The sequence below is a fragment of the Ctenocephalides felis genome, unplaced genomic scaffold (assembly GCF_003426905.1).
Source record: "Ctenocephalides felis isolate EL2017-DRISC unplaced genomic scaffold, ASM342690v1 CF-g0.4_SCAFFOLD_01492, whole genome shotgun sequence".
NCBI lineage: Eukaryota > Metazoa > Arthropoda > Insecta > Siphonaptera > Pulicidae > Ctenocephalides > Ctenocephalides felis.
Genome location: NW_020537646.1, coordinates 23,353,375 through 23,370,154, shown reverse-complemented (window position 1 = coordinate 23,370,154; position 16,780 = coordinate 23,353,375).

The following is a 16,780-nucleotide window of genomic DNA, read 5'->3' as shown; positions in this document are numbered from 1 at the left end:
ACTTTCATCAGCCATTTGAAAGCATATTTCCAGATACATGCAAAATCCTCAATTTTGACTTTAGATTTGTTTTAATCGGCGAAAATCCATTGCCATACACACAATACAGACAATATTTTTATTTTTAACTTCCCGTAGGGTAAGTTATTGTAATCGTCCAAAAATCGAAATTGAATTTTTTTGCATTTTTCGGCTTTTGAAGGTTTCTGAATATTTTGGCATAGCTCAGAAAAAATGGATGTGTGTGGGTGTATGTATGTATGGATACAATTTTTCGGTCACGTTTTCGGGCGCACGAATCAACCGATTTGAATGGTTCAAAAAACGTCTGATTTCTATTGATAGGGAGATGTGCTTATTAGGTTTTGGCAAAGGCAGGTCCAGCAGTTACGGAGATTAGGCAAAGAGTGCAGAAAATAGAAATCGAGTTTTTGAGAGAACGGAGCATCCGATTTGAATGTTATAAAGAGCATTCAATGTTCTAAAGAGAAGTGGTTATTAGTTTTTGGCAAAGGCAGACTCTTTCAAAATAAATACAAATTTCAACTTTGCAATTCAGTTTATATAATTTTCATAAATATTAGACAATGTTACAATATTTATAATAATCTATCTGAAAACATTTGATATTCCTCGGACATTTCGTTACAGTACGGGAAGTTCCAGCAATTTGCCTTAAAGCACGATGCCATACACCCCACTAGTTTGAACTTGTGTTATCGTAATTAGTACTTCTGTAGTCATACTTCTAGATTACTATTTTGTTATTAATTCATATTATTTTTATGATTATCTTCTTGAATAAACACAATAAATAAAATATCTGCGAGCTTTGAAATCCGCATATTCTGTCAGTCATTTTTCTCACACATTTCAATAAATGTTGAAATGATTAAACGTTGGGTAAATATTTTTTTCGGGTCCTATTTTTAATACTAAATTAAATTTTCAAATTTATTTAAAAATTTTCAAGTGAAATCAAATATTACTATTTGCAAATATGATTTTACTACTAACCCTTTCTACTCGGATGCCGCCGCTCCGGCGGCAAAATACATGTAAATCTCACATTTTGCGAGTGGAAAGGGTTAAATATTAATACCCCACGAACGCTTTATTTTTTAATCCTTGATAATGATAATAATCATGTAAATCCTGTAATCTGATCGCAATCGCTTTTAAATTTACCCGATTATGCAGAAAGAAATTTAATTTCATGGAAATTATCTGCACAGCAGTATCTTGCAAGTAGTCTTACAGTGAATATGCTCTCAGAAGTGCTTATTACGAGGAAAGATTTTCTGAAAAAATAAAAACCTTCATATCTTAATCTTCCAAGCACCACTTAGTCTAGAACAAAAGGGATAATGCTCGGAAAACGGCGTATACTATATATGATATCGGGGCATTCCGTTGTTTAATGCGGTTACTGGAGTTCATTTTACTACTAGACGGAAATAGAAGAAATTTCTTTCATATCATGCCGGAGCGGCGTCGTTCAAATAAAAAACTCGCGGCTAACGTTTAGGATGATATATGGACTTTGCGTATGATGCATATATCATGTACGCAAATTTGGGAGATGGCACATATGAGAATTTGAAAGCTTTAGAGGGCTAAGTCGAAGAACTTTATTATTAAAAATTGGAAATTGGGAATGGATTCTAGACGTAAATCAAGGCAAATATTTTACTATTCATTAGTAACTTATACACTACTATGAAACCCTATGCAAATTGAACAACTTGATTTTTTTTCAAATGAAAGTGTGTCTCTAAATTTTTATGTTGCTGGAACTTCCCGTACCAAAAATAATTTTTTTTTAAAAAGATTAACATTTTTGAAAAAAAATTACTCTGAAAAAATTAGATTTTTGAGAAACTATAAATTTTTGACAAAAATTTACTTTTTTTTGAAAAAAAAGTTTTTGAAGAAAAATTTATTTTGAAATATTTTGGAAATTTTGAACTTTTTTTCAAAGCAATCGTACTGCTTTGACTGCATAGAGACGAAGTATTGAAGCGTGTGTGCGCCGCGTCGCTGTCTAACGGATAAACATTGGTACGGAACCCATAGGAATGTGAACAAAATTTATACTTACTGTTAAAATCTCTATAAAATATCTGATAATTTGATGTGCATATGTCTATGTGCATATGATGATCATTTTTGACCGCCAAATGGCTTTTTTGTTTACTTTTTTTACTAGATCTCCAAAACCGCTAGACCTGCCTTTATGAAAATTTGATCGGTTCTTCATCTTGTTAATACAAGTAAAATGTTTTTTGAATTATTCAAATCGGACGTTCCGTTCTCTTAAAAACTGAGTTACCGTTTTTGGCACTTTTTTCTCCATATCTTCGGAACGGCAAGACCTGCCTTCGCCAAAAACTAATCAGCACGTCTCCTTATCAGTACGAATGTTTTTTGAATTATTCAAATCGCTTCATCTGTGTTTTCGAAATCGTCGACGAAAATTTGTATCCGCATACACACACACACATACACGCACACACACGCACATACACACACACATACACGCACACACACGCACATACACACACACATACATCCATTTTTTAAGGTATGCCAAAATATTCAGAAACTACTGAAACGTAAAGATATATAAAAAATTTTCATTTTCGATTTTTTTGCGATTACTATAACTTGCCCTACGGGAAGTTAATAATATCAATGCTCTAATATTTACCTAATTTGTCTGTTTTCCCAGCATATATATAACCTCATGATAAAAGCTAGATTTAAAGTTAAATGCTTCGTCAAATGAGCAAAATTTGATCTACCAAATAAGCAATTCGTTGCTTCGTAATACAATAGTCCAGTCATTTGGTGCAAAAAAAGGCTGTTGCCGGTACAGTACTCCGGGAATTCTGAAAATTTGTAATCTTATAGATTTCGAGGTGCTCTTTACGAAAATCAACTTTGCCACCTCAAATTTGAACGGCAAGTTGCCGCCATATTGAAAAAATGGCGTCAAAACACAGCTTTTTTAAAATATCTCCTTTCTGGCTCATTCTACGATAAAAGTATCTATGTACGAATTAAACTAGATAAAATTTCCTACATTTTTTTAGAAAACCGTTTTTGTGTAAAATTGATAGTTTGAGAGTACGGCCGCCTCAAAGTCTTTGCTGCTCTCGCCGTAGTATCGAATCTCTCCATATATGACAGCACTTTGAACTTGACCACATTCTCTCTAATAAATAAATATTTTTAATGTTAAATTAAGCGAATAAAATCTAGAAATAAAACAATTCAAATATTTTTCTGTTTTTTGGCTGATTTTTTAACACTTCAATGGTATGGTAGCTATAAGTAAGTAGCTTGAAGTGTTAACAAATCAGCAAAAAAACAGAAAAATATTTGAATTATTTTATTTCTAGATCTTATTCGCTTAATTTAACATTGAAAATATTTATTTATTAGAAAGAATGTGGTCAAGTTCAAAGTGCTGTCATATACGGAGAGATTCGATACTACGGCGAGAGCAGCAAAGACTTTGAGGCGGCCGTACTCTCAAACTATCGATTTTGCAAAAAAATGGTTTTATAAAAAATTGTAGGAAATTTTATCTATTTTAGTTCGTACATAGATACTTTTATTGTAGAATGAGTCAGAAAGGAAGTATTTTAAAAAAGCTGTTTTTTGACGCCATTTTTTCAATATGGCGGCAACTTGCCGTTCAAATTTGAGGTGGCAAAGTTGATTTTCGTAAAGAGCACCTCGAAATCTATAAGATTACAAATTTTCAGAATTCCCGGAGTACTGTACCGGCAGAACGACCAAATGACTGGACTACAAGTAAAATTCAAGATACCTGCGAGTGAGAGGTGTATCGTAAACTTATGGGGGTGCGAATGAACCAGGTTTGAAACAAAATAGGTATCGATAATGAAAGTATAATTTTATGAATAACTTTATTTTTTATAGTAAAAATATTGATTTACTTCTTATTTTCAATATTATCAATTTCTTGGAATTTATCTCTATATATTTCTACATTTTACTTTATCTGTTTTACCCTTTCAAATTATATTGTTTCGTGCGTAAAGCTGGCTTAATCTGTCTATTTACCTTTATTTGAAATCATACGAGTTCAACAATTATATACTCTTGCAGAATAAGCTAAAATATCTGATTTTACCATCAGTAAATAAAGTATGAATAATTTCAACAGATAACTAAATGCAATGAAAATAATTCAAATTAATGAAGAGATTCTGTAAATAATTTTGCTAGCTCTACGTTGAGATATTTTATTATTATGAGATTATGCTGAATTAGTTTAAATATATAAATGGGACGTATAATAAATATCATCAGACCGGCTGTAAGTTATATAAATATTAAACTTAATATTAATATGAATTGCAATATTATTTTAGGCAACAAAAAAATTATTCAATCAGGAAATAGAAATAATATAATATATAAATTAATAACATATCAATCTATATCTGGATATTTTAATGTAACAAAAATAATTAAAATTGTATGTGATAATAAATTACAAAAAAATCCAATGTTATTCCAGTTTCATCCCTTGTAGAACACTAACATGCAGGCATCAGTGTTTTATTATAATATATGCGTAACTATATTTCGGCGATAATGCAAATGTTTCCGGCAGAATAATTTGGCAATACCCACGGAACCAAAAAGGGCAATGGTTTGGAAAAATGCAACTGATGTACCGCTGTAATAGCCAAGACATTTTACGATTGTTATCCAAATGTTTGAGGATATATATATATATATATATATATATATATATATATATATATATATTATACGTATATATTTCCAATAGGGTTTAATTACTTACGGAATAGGGTTAACCGGGTGTACGAATATTAATTAATGTACTTACCCCATATCTTCTTGAATTATAAACACTATCACTATTATTCAAGGGTAATTGCTCCACACGTTCCAAATTATATATATATATATATATATATATATATATATATAATGTTTGTGGCGATTAAGTATGCTTTGGGCGTCAATAGCAGATAATAAAACAATATGCCATGACTTTTTTATCTTTTTGTATACAATATTTCTATTCGCTTGGAATTTTCATAACGGCGAAATTGATGGTAGTCACTAAAACTCATCCATAGTCCTGACCACCGGTCCACCGTTGGTCTACCTATCCAGTAAGCCCAGACAAATCTTTCTGTAAGAAAACATAAAATTAAAATAAATCGAGCTTTGGACCAACTACAAGGAGTTTGTTTCAAGCACTGAAAGGAGGAAGAATTGTGGCAATCGAGTTTACCCTGTCGTCAGAACATAAAAAACGATATAGTGAAGACACATATATTTTTGTAAGCGACCTGATTTTTAGTATATTTTTATACATTTGTAACAAGATTTGTTATAAATTAATATACTTCCACATATATATAATTTGATTGATGAGACATGTACATATATTTATACCTGAATCAAATTGATTAAAAATTTGCTTTGTAACAACAAAGTTGGCAGTTAGATGATGACAACATAATATTATGAAACATTAGACAGTTTTAAATTGGTAATATACGTATAATTACTAATTGAACTATACTATAATAATGTAATTGTACTATACTATATATATGTAATACTATAGAAATTCGAACCGCTGATCTATACTGGCTGCAAGTCACTTCTATCTATCGACAATAAACTTCTAATTTACAAGGTAGTAATAAAACCAATATGGACTTATGGCATAGAATTGTGGGGTCGTGCGAGCAAATCCAACATAGTGCTAATGCAACGTGCTCAGTCGAAAATATTAAGGCAGATACTGATGCTCCGTGGTTCGTGGTTTGATCTTACACGACGATCTTCATATTGAATTTATAAACAGAGTTATACAAATCTACAGTGTCAAACATTTTCATAAACTATGTAGAACATCATGCAAACTCTATAGTCACTCAGCTTCTTGAGAGACCAATTTCAAGAAGACTGAAGAAGAACCTGCCAAAGATAATATGGAGGGCCCTTAGAACTACCACAACTTTATATGAACAGATTAGTACAATCACTTATTGAACTATCAATATAATATTTATCAGATTAATTTATATGTGTGTTTGAAAGTGTGTGTGTGTGTATGTGTGCGAGTGAATGACATAAGCCAAATAGCTCATAGAATTGTCCTGTATTCTGATTGCAATTGGAAAATAATTTAAAAAAAAAAGTATGATGTGGAATGACATTAGAAAGGTTCTCACACAAAAAATTCTGAATTGGAATTACAGTTTCATTTTTTCCACAACTTCATAAAGACGAAATTTAATTTATTTAATTTTACACACAATAATGAAGTTCCAAATTAATATGAAAATACATTTACACATATAGTTGTTGTTCATGTAAATGTATGTATGCAAATCGTCCATGTGATTCCATTCTATTCGGCATAGCGCCGAAATACAAGTGCGGGCTCTCAAATACAAGTGTGTGCCGCTTCCGTGTGCGTTTAACCCCTTTTGATCATATTTGGCCGTGTTAAAGGGTATTTAAACATGACACTGAGCGCAGTATTTGCGAGATCGCATATGTGAGCTTCAAAGCGAAAACGGACAACTAACTACGCGTAGCTTATTTTCAGAATGAACACTGACATTTTGTTATAATAATGACCGTGAGCGAACTGACTGCATACAGTGGATTCTATGTGGATTTGTAGTCTATCCTATTAGCATAGTTGAAAAAATAATATTCATAATGGTGAGACTTTTTGATAAAAGAGCATCCATTAATCACATGAGCGGGGTTTTTAAGGATGCTTGGACCCCCCTCTCCCTTGGTGATGTTTAAAATTACCCTCCCTTCCCTACAAAACATCACGTGTATTTTAGTTACGTGATAAAACTGCAAAATTTTTAGATTTTTTTTAAATGTTTGAATTAAAAAAAAACAGTTAATAAATAAATGCACGTGATATCTTAGTATACCTCTCCCTCCCCCACGTGATATTTTTTGATTTTTGTCAAACTTCCTCCCCTAAGGAACATTTTTTGAGTAAATTTTATATAAACGTAATACTAAATGCATAACGTTAAATATTCTATCAACACTTTTTTCAACGGTTTTAGTTTTTTTAATTGCAATTGACTAAAACATGTAGAGTTTCCAATAGTAGGGCAAAGGATTCCAATTTGACTTTCAAGAACATCACTGTCTAAACCAAATGAACTACATCACAACAAATAACACGTTTCAAACAAACAACTATTGAAGTATGATCAATAAAATTCCCAATTAAATCTTAATTATAGAAACATGTTTATCTATTTTTTCTAAAATTCGTTCCTGTCTCTTTCACCCCACAAGCTGGATGAAAGCGGACAACCATTGGGCAATTAGATACAATGTCTTATTTTAAATTTTAAAGGGATTTTACGAAATAATAGCTAAATTTTTTAACTAATGTGAATTGAATATTTTATGAAATTTACATTTTTTACAAAGATTTTACCATATAACACCTTGAACTGGTATTACATGAATGTATAACTATTAATTTAATTTATCTCTGGTAAAATTGCTTTTTTAACTTAATCGGGCATTTTATTTACTATTTTCTGCAAAAACCGTTGAATACAACTTAAAAATAACAAATGCATCTTATAAAACAAATAAATAACATAAACTTGAAAATTATATTTAGGTATCATAAACTAAATAAGAGAGCTCAAAACTAAAAAAACTACCGACAAACCAAATACTTTTGATATGATAGTCCATTCATGGTCATTTATCTTCTAATAGCTCATTATACATCTTTTGTCTTCTACTTTAAAATAGTAACGTTCAAAAATTCTATATTTTAATTGTTTTTTAGATAATGGTCGTGACCTTTAAGCCCCGCTCTACCCTGTATATATATTAGGACATTTTTTAATTTTCTTGCTCCCAAGGGCTCAAATGGTTCCAAATTGATAAAAAACAATTCTCTGCAAGTTTTAGCTCTTAATATTAAATTTTAGATAGTGGGCAATTCAATCAAACTTCGTATGGAAATAGTATGGAAAAAATTTTGAAAATTTAAAAAAAAAATGTTTTAGGTATAACTTAGCGACAAATGAATGAGTTTCATTCATTCATTTAATCGCTAAATTACATCTAAAAAACATTTTTAAAATTTTTGAAAATTTTTTCATGCTATTTCCATACAAAACTCTGATTGAATTTAGCACTATCTAAAAGACAATATTAAGATCTAAAACTTTCAGAGAATTATTTTTTATCAGCTTGGAACCATTTGAGCCCTTGGGAGCAAGGAAATTCGAAAATGGTCATATTAAGGACCACCTTATAATATATACATACTTTATAACCTTCAATAGTAACTTCTAAGGTGCATTTTATGAAAGAAAACTATTTTATTATTATAATACTATTCTAATTATTCTAGTTTCCAGATTTGCATCGCTCAGCTTTCATTTCTCTATACTAGCTATAAGCACTTAATAGATTTTTTAATTAGCACTGTTTATAATAAGCATAATAGTAATTATAGAACATTCAATTTATATCCTGTCATAAATATAATTAAATTATTGTTACTTTCTATTTCAACTAGTCTTAATATTGTTATGACAATTAGTATGAAATTGGAAAATTAATAAAATTTATTGTCTGTAAATGTTCGTTATATTGTTAGTCAGGTTTATTATTAGTTTCATTGAACATTTTATTCAAATCGCAAGAATATTCCACAAACTTCAGTTTTACCTCCGGAGACATTCAAAGATACAATTCTAAGAAAATGGCGCCAAGTGCTTAATGTAATAGTCTTGGAAAAATTTAGCTTCATGTACTACCGTAGTATTTGCGCATTGTTGTATAGAAGATTGAATTTCCATCTTAATTCCTTTTGACCGGGCTAAGAATTTCACTTAATTATTTTTTCGTCGGGTTTTCTTTGCCCATTAGACTCTAGCGACTGGATTACACTTAAAAGCAGTTTCATCCATCTCGAAGGATTCTCAAACGTAGATAATGGAAATAAATATATTATATATTTATATAAAATTATCCTATCATGTTGTTTGTCGCAAACTTCTCCGAAATGGTGTAACCTATTTTCATTAATTTTTATAATCACTTTCAGGATGTGTTACCCACCCCTAAGATTTTCGTTCCATTTTTTTGTTTATTATTTTCATAATTCGTAATCAAAAAACACATACAAGGATAAATTTTAACCCTTCTACAACAAGCCCCTATTTCGTAATAGTCATTTTTGTAATCTAATAGTTAATATCTAGTCATTGAATGTTTTTCACTAAATTTCTTAAACTTATATTTTAAGCTTAAGCTTTTATTAAAAGCTTGAAATTAACATCAAACACATATTTTCAATTAGGGGTTGCCCACCATTTTTTAGAGTTTTTAATCTAAAACCCCTATTTTGTAATAGTAATTTTAAGAATCGAATAATTTTTCAGCCAAATTTGTTTGATTTTCTTGAGGGAAAGGCTTAAATTTTTGAGCTTAGGTAAAAGCTTCGGAAAAGTTATTGCATAATCGTTATGAAAAAATATAATACACTAAGCCATTCTAAATTAACGATATTTTACCAAATAATTATGTCTTTTTTGTGTAATGGTGTATGTAACTAGTTCTGTAACGTTGTCAAGACGATCAATATCAATATTAATGGCCTTTCCTAGGATTTTTAACTTGAAATAACATTTTAATACACAGAAGTGCGAACTTTATAGACTGCCATGACTTAAAAGTCACATATTTCATTTAGTATAATAAAAGTGTTTAAACAGATCTTTAAAGACTTTTAGAGCCATCAACTCTCCTGATAAAAAATGGAAATAACTTAATCATTATTTATAAGAAATTATTTAATAAGTAAATAGTTATTAAATTATATAATTATCTATAAAATATTGTGAATTTTATATCGAATGGAAAACCAACTACTAAGTTGTTTTTTCCAACATGTCCTTGTAGTATACAATGTCCCTTTTCGGCCGACTATTGTAAATTCATCAAATTTATTGAATGTCCTTTACTGGACAGTTGTAAATAAAAGATATAATAATAAAAAAACAGATCTTTCTCTTTTTTTTCAAAGATATAAAAAAACGATTTTTAGGTACTAAAAATACACGTAATTAATACACTTTGTACTCATTATAAGATACATATCAACAGAATGAATGAAATCAACAGAAAACAATAAATTTGATTAAATTCAACCTCTACCATGCAAATGTTAATAAAATATAACACAATTTAAATGAATATATTTTTAGTTAGTCAAACGTGTTTGATGTCAGTACTTTCCCTAAATCACTTGGAACATAATTCCCTCAAAAATGCCATAGTTTGTAATCGAGAAATCCTTTCATGACTCTTACTCTGATTTAGCACATCCCAGTTAGCTCCATAACATTCGTTCAAAATGCTTTTCCGTGGAAAACTAATTTTCGAGTAATAGTTTTAAAGAAATTGAGAAACTTCTTCAGCATTGCGCGGTGAACAATCTCCGTCCATGGTTCACCTACGCCTCAGTCTTGAAACCGCGCTGGTATTTGTTCCATATGTATTATATCCGAGCCTGGTACATGGAGAATCTGCGAGCAATCTTAAGTCCGTCTACTCCAATGTTCGGAGTCTCTTCATAGTCTTTTTACGCTATTAAACCTTCGTGCTAATTCACTTTTCCCCACTGCGCGATAATTAGGTTTAATCGCGTAAAACGTGACTTGGAATCTTATAAGCGTTTATACATAGCCGGCTGTTTTCTTTCCTACGATTTGCGATAAAATAACATGCTCGCAATTCGAATCTACAATAATGCAATACTGTACAGCAGTTATTTGTTATTCGAACATTTGTATGAGCTTTTTGTACGGAGCTTTTTGTTCTCTCTGATCCGAAGAGATGTTTTGAATAGAACAAATGCCGACAATACAAACTGGTACGGCGTTGAATTTATAATAAACTCACCTGGGCGCATTAAAACAAACAAGCGTTTTGATAGAATTTATAATTATAACTTTGATGGGTTATTTCTGGAATTTAAATCTAGTCATAGAGTATAATTCAATAGGGAATTTATATGATAACGAAAATCGTCGAATAATTTAACATATCATAACAGATATGTCAACAATTAATTTTGATCTAATAAATCTTTAGAATAATATATATTAATATATATTAATATTAATAATAAATATTAATTATAGAGTTATCATAAATATTAATATTAATATTATTACAAGAAGAATTTTCGATGAACTCTTTGTATAGGAGCTATAGGGACTTCAAGTAGTAACGGAATTTTTCAATAGGATCTTGAACAATATTAAAATATTTTTTTATCTCAATTGGTCATGTGAATCATTCTGCATGATATTGACATAGCTACTGTCCCGCAGGCTGACGCTAATATACAGAACTGTGCAGGTCCGTCATTTTTGACTCCCATGAAATTTCGGTTTGAGTTATTATTATCAAATAATTTTAAATTTTATATATGTATCTTAATTTGCTTCAAATTAATCCTTGATCCTGTGTAACCTGTAACAATTTTTGTGCTTGCTGAATTGTTTAAACAGTTATTTTAATTAATATTAAAAAATCCCATCTGGGGTTAGTTGAAACAAAATTTTGGGGCAAATTGTGAATTGTGTTACAGGAGACACATCATTTTTTGTATGAATATTAGTTCATGTGGATTTATAAGAATAGTAGTGACAGGTCACACACCATATTTATTATGTGTCTTAATTATAGTTTACATTGATTTATGAAAAGACTTACTTAGAAGCAAATCAATTTTCTTAAAAATATGTAAAGAATAAATTATCAGACTTCTTATTTTTGTCTTTTATTGTTGCAACTTGCCTCGGTAGGTGTTACAACTAGTCCCAAGCACGGAGTAAGTTGTAACACCACACTTTTTATAGAAGAAGATTGATTCTGAAAAAAAAGAACAATAGTTATGGAATTATTTTTATTTGATTTGATAGAGCAATAGTTAAAGTTCTATCTAGCGTTATTTCGTAGAAATATAATTGATGATTAAATCTCAAGATATATTAATTAAAAAAAAAACTGTTACAACAAGCTTTAAGAGCTCCTCTACTCGTTATAAGATACTTATCAATAAGGGCAGATGTACGAACTGGAGAAGCAATTAGATTACAATTCAACCCTTACGATGCAAATATTAATAAATTTTAACAGAATCCAAATGCATATATTTTTCATGCATGAAAACTTTTAATGTTCAAGTTCATTATATCTTAAAAATAGGTGAAAAATTCTCAGAGTTACTATTGTCGTTTTTATCGTTATTACTTGTACCGGTAGATGTTACAACTAGCCCCAGGGATAAGTGATTAGTTATGAAATAATGAATATTTATGGAATTATTTTTACTTATTTAGCATCTATCTAGCTTTATTTTGTTGAGATAAATTAATGATTAAATCTCAAGATATATTAATTTAAAAAAAAACTGTTACAACAAGCTTTAAGAGCTCCTCTACTCATTATAAGATACTTATCAGCAAGAGCAGATGAACAAACTGGCGAAGCAATTAGATTACAATTCAACCCTTACGTTGCAAATATTAATAAATTACAACCAAATTCAAATATATTTCTCATGCATGAAAACTCTTAATGTTCAAGTTCATTATATCTATAATTTCCGCCTGCTGTAAGCTTAACGAAGCAGCCAAAAATATTGAAATGCGTGAAAAGCAGCAATGTGCAGCGTTAATTTCCTATCCCGGAGGGGAATATATTTATTTCAGAGAACGAATATATCACAAAACGTGCATAATATTGTAGTCTGTTTTGTACTGCATAATGTATGCGCCAGGAATATATAATATGCGAGCTGCAGAATTGATTATTTACGTGTCGGAAACATATCGATGCAAGAGTTATGAGACCAAACTATATAGATGAGCGTTTGTTGTATAGATAGGGAATATCGGGTGAAATAGATATAATTTACACCTACCTTTAATTTGTTTTTTCATAGAATTTTCATGGTAGAACAAGAAATAGAGCATATCAGCATATCAATAGAAGAATCATCTACATCCTTCATTATTAGGGTATTTCATTTATTATCCAAACAATTTGAACAAGAAATTTATTATATATATATATATATATATATATATATATAATATATAATTATATATATATATATATATATATATATAATTTCAAAAATATTTTGATTATCTCATATCTTATTTATTTAATTTATTGAAATATTATTTTATGTATCTATATAACAATAATTTTAAATATTGAATATTTTTTTTATAAATTTGACTAAAATAAATATTAAGTTTTTCGCAATATTATTTATATGTGTTATCTTTGAAAGATCTTATTTTTTTTCTAACTCTATCTGTCTCTAGTAATACATTTTATTTCTAAACACTTATTTATTGTCTCTAATAACTCTCTCTATTACATTATTCATAGTATACACGTATCTCGCTATAATCTCTCTAACTGCTCTCCTGCTACTAAATAAATTATTAGTCTTTTGTTATTATCATCCACTCATAGCTAATCTTATATAGATCCATACTACCACTCATACCAACCAACATTTATACAAAACAGCGTCGCCATCTAGGCACAGCTAACAGTTTTGATACTAATATTTCAATAAACGATTTTAATTTGAAAGGAATATAATAATGGATTAAATGTTCAATAAATCTTTTATTTTTATTTAAAAACACCTTAAAATATCACTTCAATTATGGGAATATTTTCTTGATTTGGGATCAGTTTTAAATTCTTAATTTTTGTCGATTGTAGTAAAATATAACAAAAAATTATTAAGAAAATAAGGCCGTTGAAATTGTTTTTAGAGGATAATTAACTACTCATGAATGTGCATCGAACTGAATGTATGCAATTAATATGTGCTTAATTAAATTATTGAAATTGCCACGCATGACGACAGCACAATAACACACACACCGACACACACACACACATATATATATATATATATATATATATATATATATATTTGTGTTTGTTATCTTACCTTTGCAGACATTATGTGTCTATTATTATTATTATCCCCGGTTTCCCATATGTGTGCCTATAGCTTTGGTGTGTTTACGGGCGCGTAGAATTTTAAATTAAGCCGTTCCACCAACTACGCGAGAAAATGTGCGAAACGTTAAAATAAAACAATTTGAACCTATGACATTTGTAAGTGGCTCTAAAATAAATTGTATGTGATGTTTACCAACTGTTCAGTGGTATTTGTTTCGTCGTCATGTTTCAAACTTTCTCGTGGTTTCCTTTTTAATATTAGAATAATTATTAAGACAATTTTACCTCATTGTAAAAGAACTTTTGGAAGTGAATAATCAAGGATCAGTTACAACAGATGCTCAGCTTTTTTCAAGACATATAAGAATTTTTTACATGAATGTTTGAAGATTTATAATTTTTAATAATAAGCCAAGTTAATAGATTGAAAATTTAAGCAATTTTTAACCCTTTTGCTACAAATGCCGTTCATGTACGACATTCATTCGACTGCCTGAGTATAAGAATGTCGTTCATGGGCGACATATTCTGTGTCGGTCATTGATTCAAGATTTATCACTATGAGAAACAATTAGTTTGTTTAACTCGTTTGTTTGTGTGAGTTAAAAAATTGGTTGTAATATTTGGTTTATTAGATTTTTAGCGTGAATTTTATTTTTTCAACACATTTTTATTGATAGTGATAGAAATTTCATAAAATAAATTGTTGTGGTCCTGGAATTGATCTCGTATTCAAATGATCTTTTAAACTTTCTACCCAGCTCTTGATCTAAAATTACACATTCATTCTGACTTATTTTTACTATTTTAAACAAAACTTTTCTTGACTATAGAAAGATTGTATCATATTGGACAATACCTATTATTAAAAAATAAATAAATAAACGAGACAAATTGCAAGATGATAGCATTTGGAAAAAATATTTCACGTGCAGATGGTAGGCTTTCTGTCCAGCTCTTTAATCTCTCAAATTACACATTTATTCTAATTTATTGTCACTATTTTATATAATTTTTTTTTTGTCTTTAGAAATATTGCTTCAAATAAATTTTTTTGCCTCTTGGATTTGCTAAAAATGCTTTGCATTGTAGTCGCCTCTGCAATGAATTTGGACTGAAGTGTTTTGATCTAAATCTCAAAATGTACACTCAAGCAAATATAGTTAATATCTGGGTTGGCCATTCAAGAAAGTTGCTTATATAACTGACAAATGTTATCAGTTAGGTAGAAAATAAAAATGAATTAAATGTTCAATGAATATATTTTTTATTTAAACATGTCTTAAAATATGATTATTTGAGGGAATATTTTGTTGATTTGAGAATTTCTCATTTTTTATCGATTATGGTAGTGCTTAATGATGTTTCTGATTATTATGGCAGTTCTGTCGATAGTTGTTACACCTGGATTAGTGTTGTAAAAATGAAATTTGTATAATTTGAAGTTAGTAATAATTGTCTGTATAGTTACTGCATCAAATTACATAAAGCCTATTATTAAATTAAAAAACAAAAAACAACTAAACGTGACAAATTGCAACTTTGGAAAAAATGTCTCATGTGCAAATGGTCTTCTACACCATCTCTCTAGCTCTTGCTCTCAAATTACATATTTATTCTGATTTATTTTCATTATTTCATATCAAACACCTCTTGTCCATAACATCATATCATTCATACCACTCCAGCATTAATGAAAAGGCATTACGAAAGCTGCTTCTCTAATTTCATACAGCATATTCTCTTTTCATATGAAACCCGATATAGCAAAATATTACCTTAGTTTTTTACCTCGTTTTAACTATCAGTGATAGTCATACAACCTGCATCAGGTACGTACAAGGCTACTAGCATGTATTAATTTACGACGGGCTGTCATTACAAGACAACCTCCCTGTCGGTTATGTGTCGACAGGCGCACTCGACGCCTCGGCAAAGTCGAACGTAATTTATTTTCGTTTAAGTGTCGACTAATGTCGACGGGAAATTACACTTTTGCACCAGCGAATTCGCGCGCGAATATAATGGATCGAGATCCCATGACACTAAATGGTTTGGGATGTCTACGTCCAATTTGTTTATATTAGCTCAAGTAGACAAGTTACACTCAAAGATGAGATACTGAGGTAATATGATAGATGATAATTGTAGAATTATATTTTGGAATATGGAAACAAATCCATATAATCACATGTAAGACAATAGTCATCTTTTTTAGTTTGGATTCATATTGTGATTCTATAGTAATTGTATCATTATATTGATCGTGTTCCTGAGTTCTATTCTATAACAAGTGGTAATACTTTATATCGTTTATAATTATCTTAATTTGTGACTAGTCTGGTGCATGGCATTGTGCCTTAAGGCAAATTGCTAAAACTTCCTGTACCGTAATTAAAAATCTTGGTACAGATCCCAAAAAAATTTACACAAAATGTGTACACATTATTAAAATCTTGATAAAATATCTGGTAATTTGATGTACATATGTCCAATAAACATTTTTGACCGCCAAATGACTTTTTCTAACTTATTTTCATTGAGAGTCCATAACCGCTGGACCTGCCTTCCCAAAAATTTAATCAGTTCTTCATCTTATCAATACAAGTAAAATGTTTTTTGAATTATTAAAATCGGACGCTGCGTTCTCTTAAAAACTCAGTTACCGTTT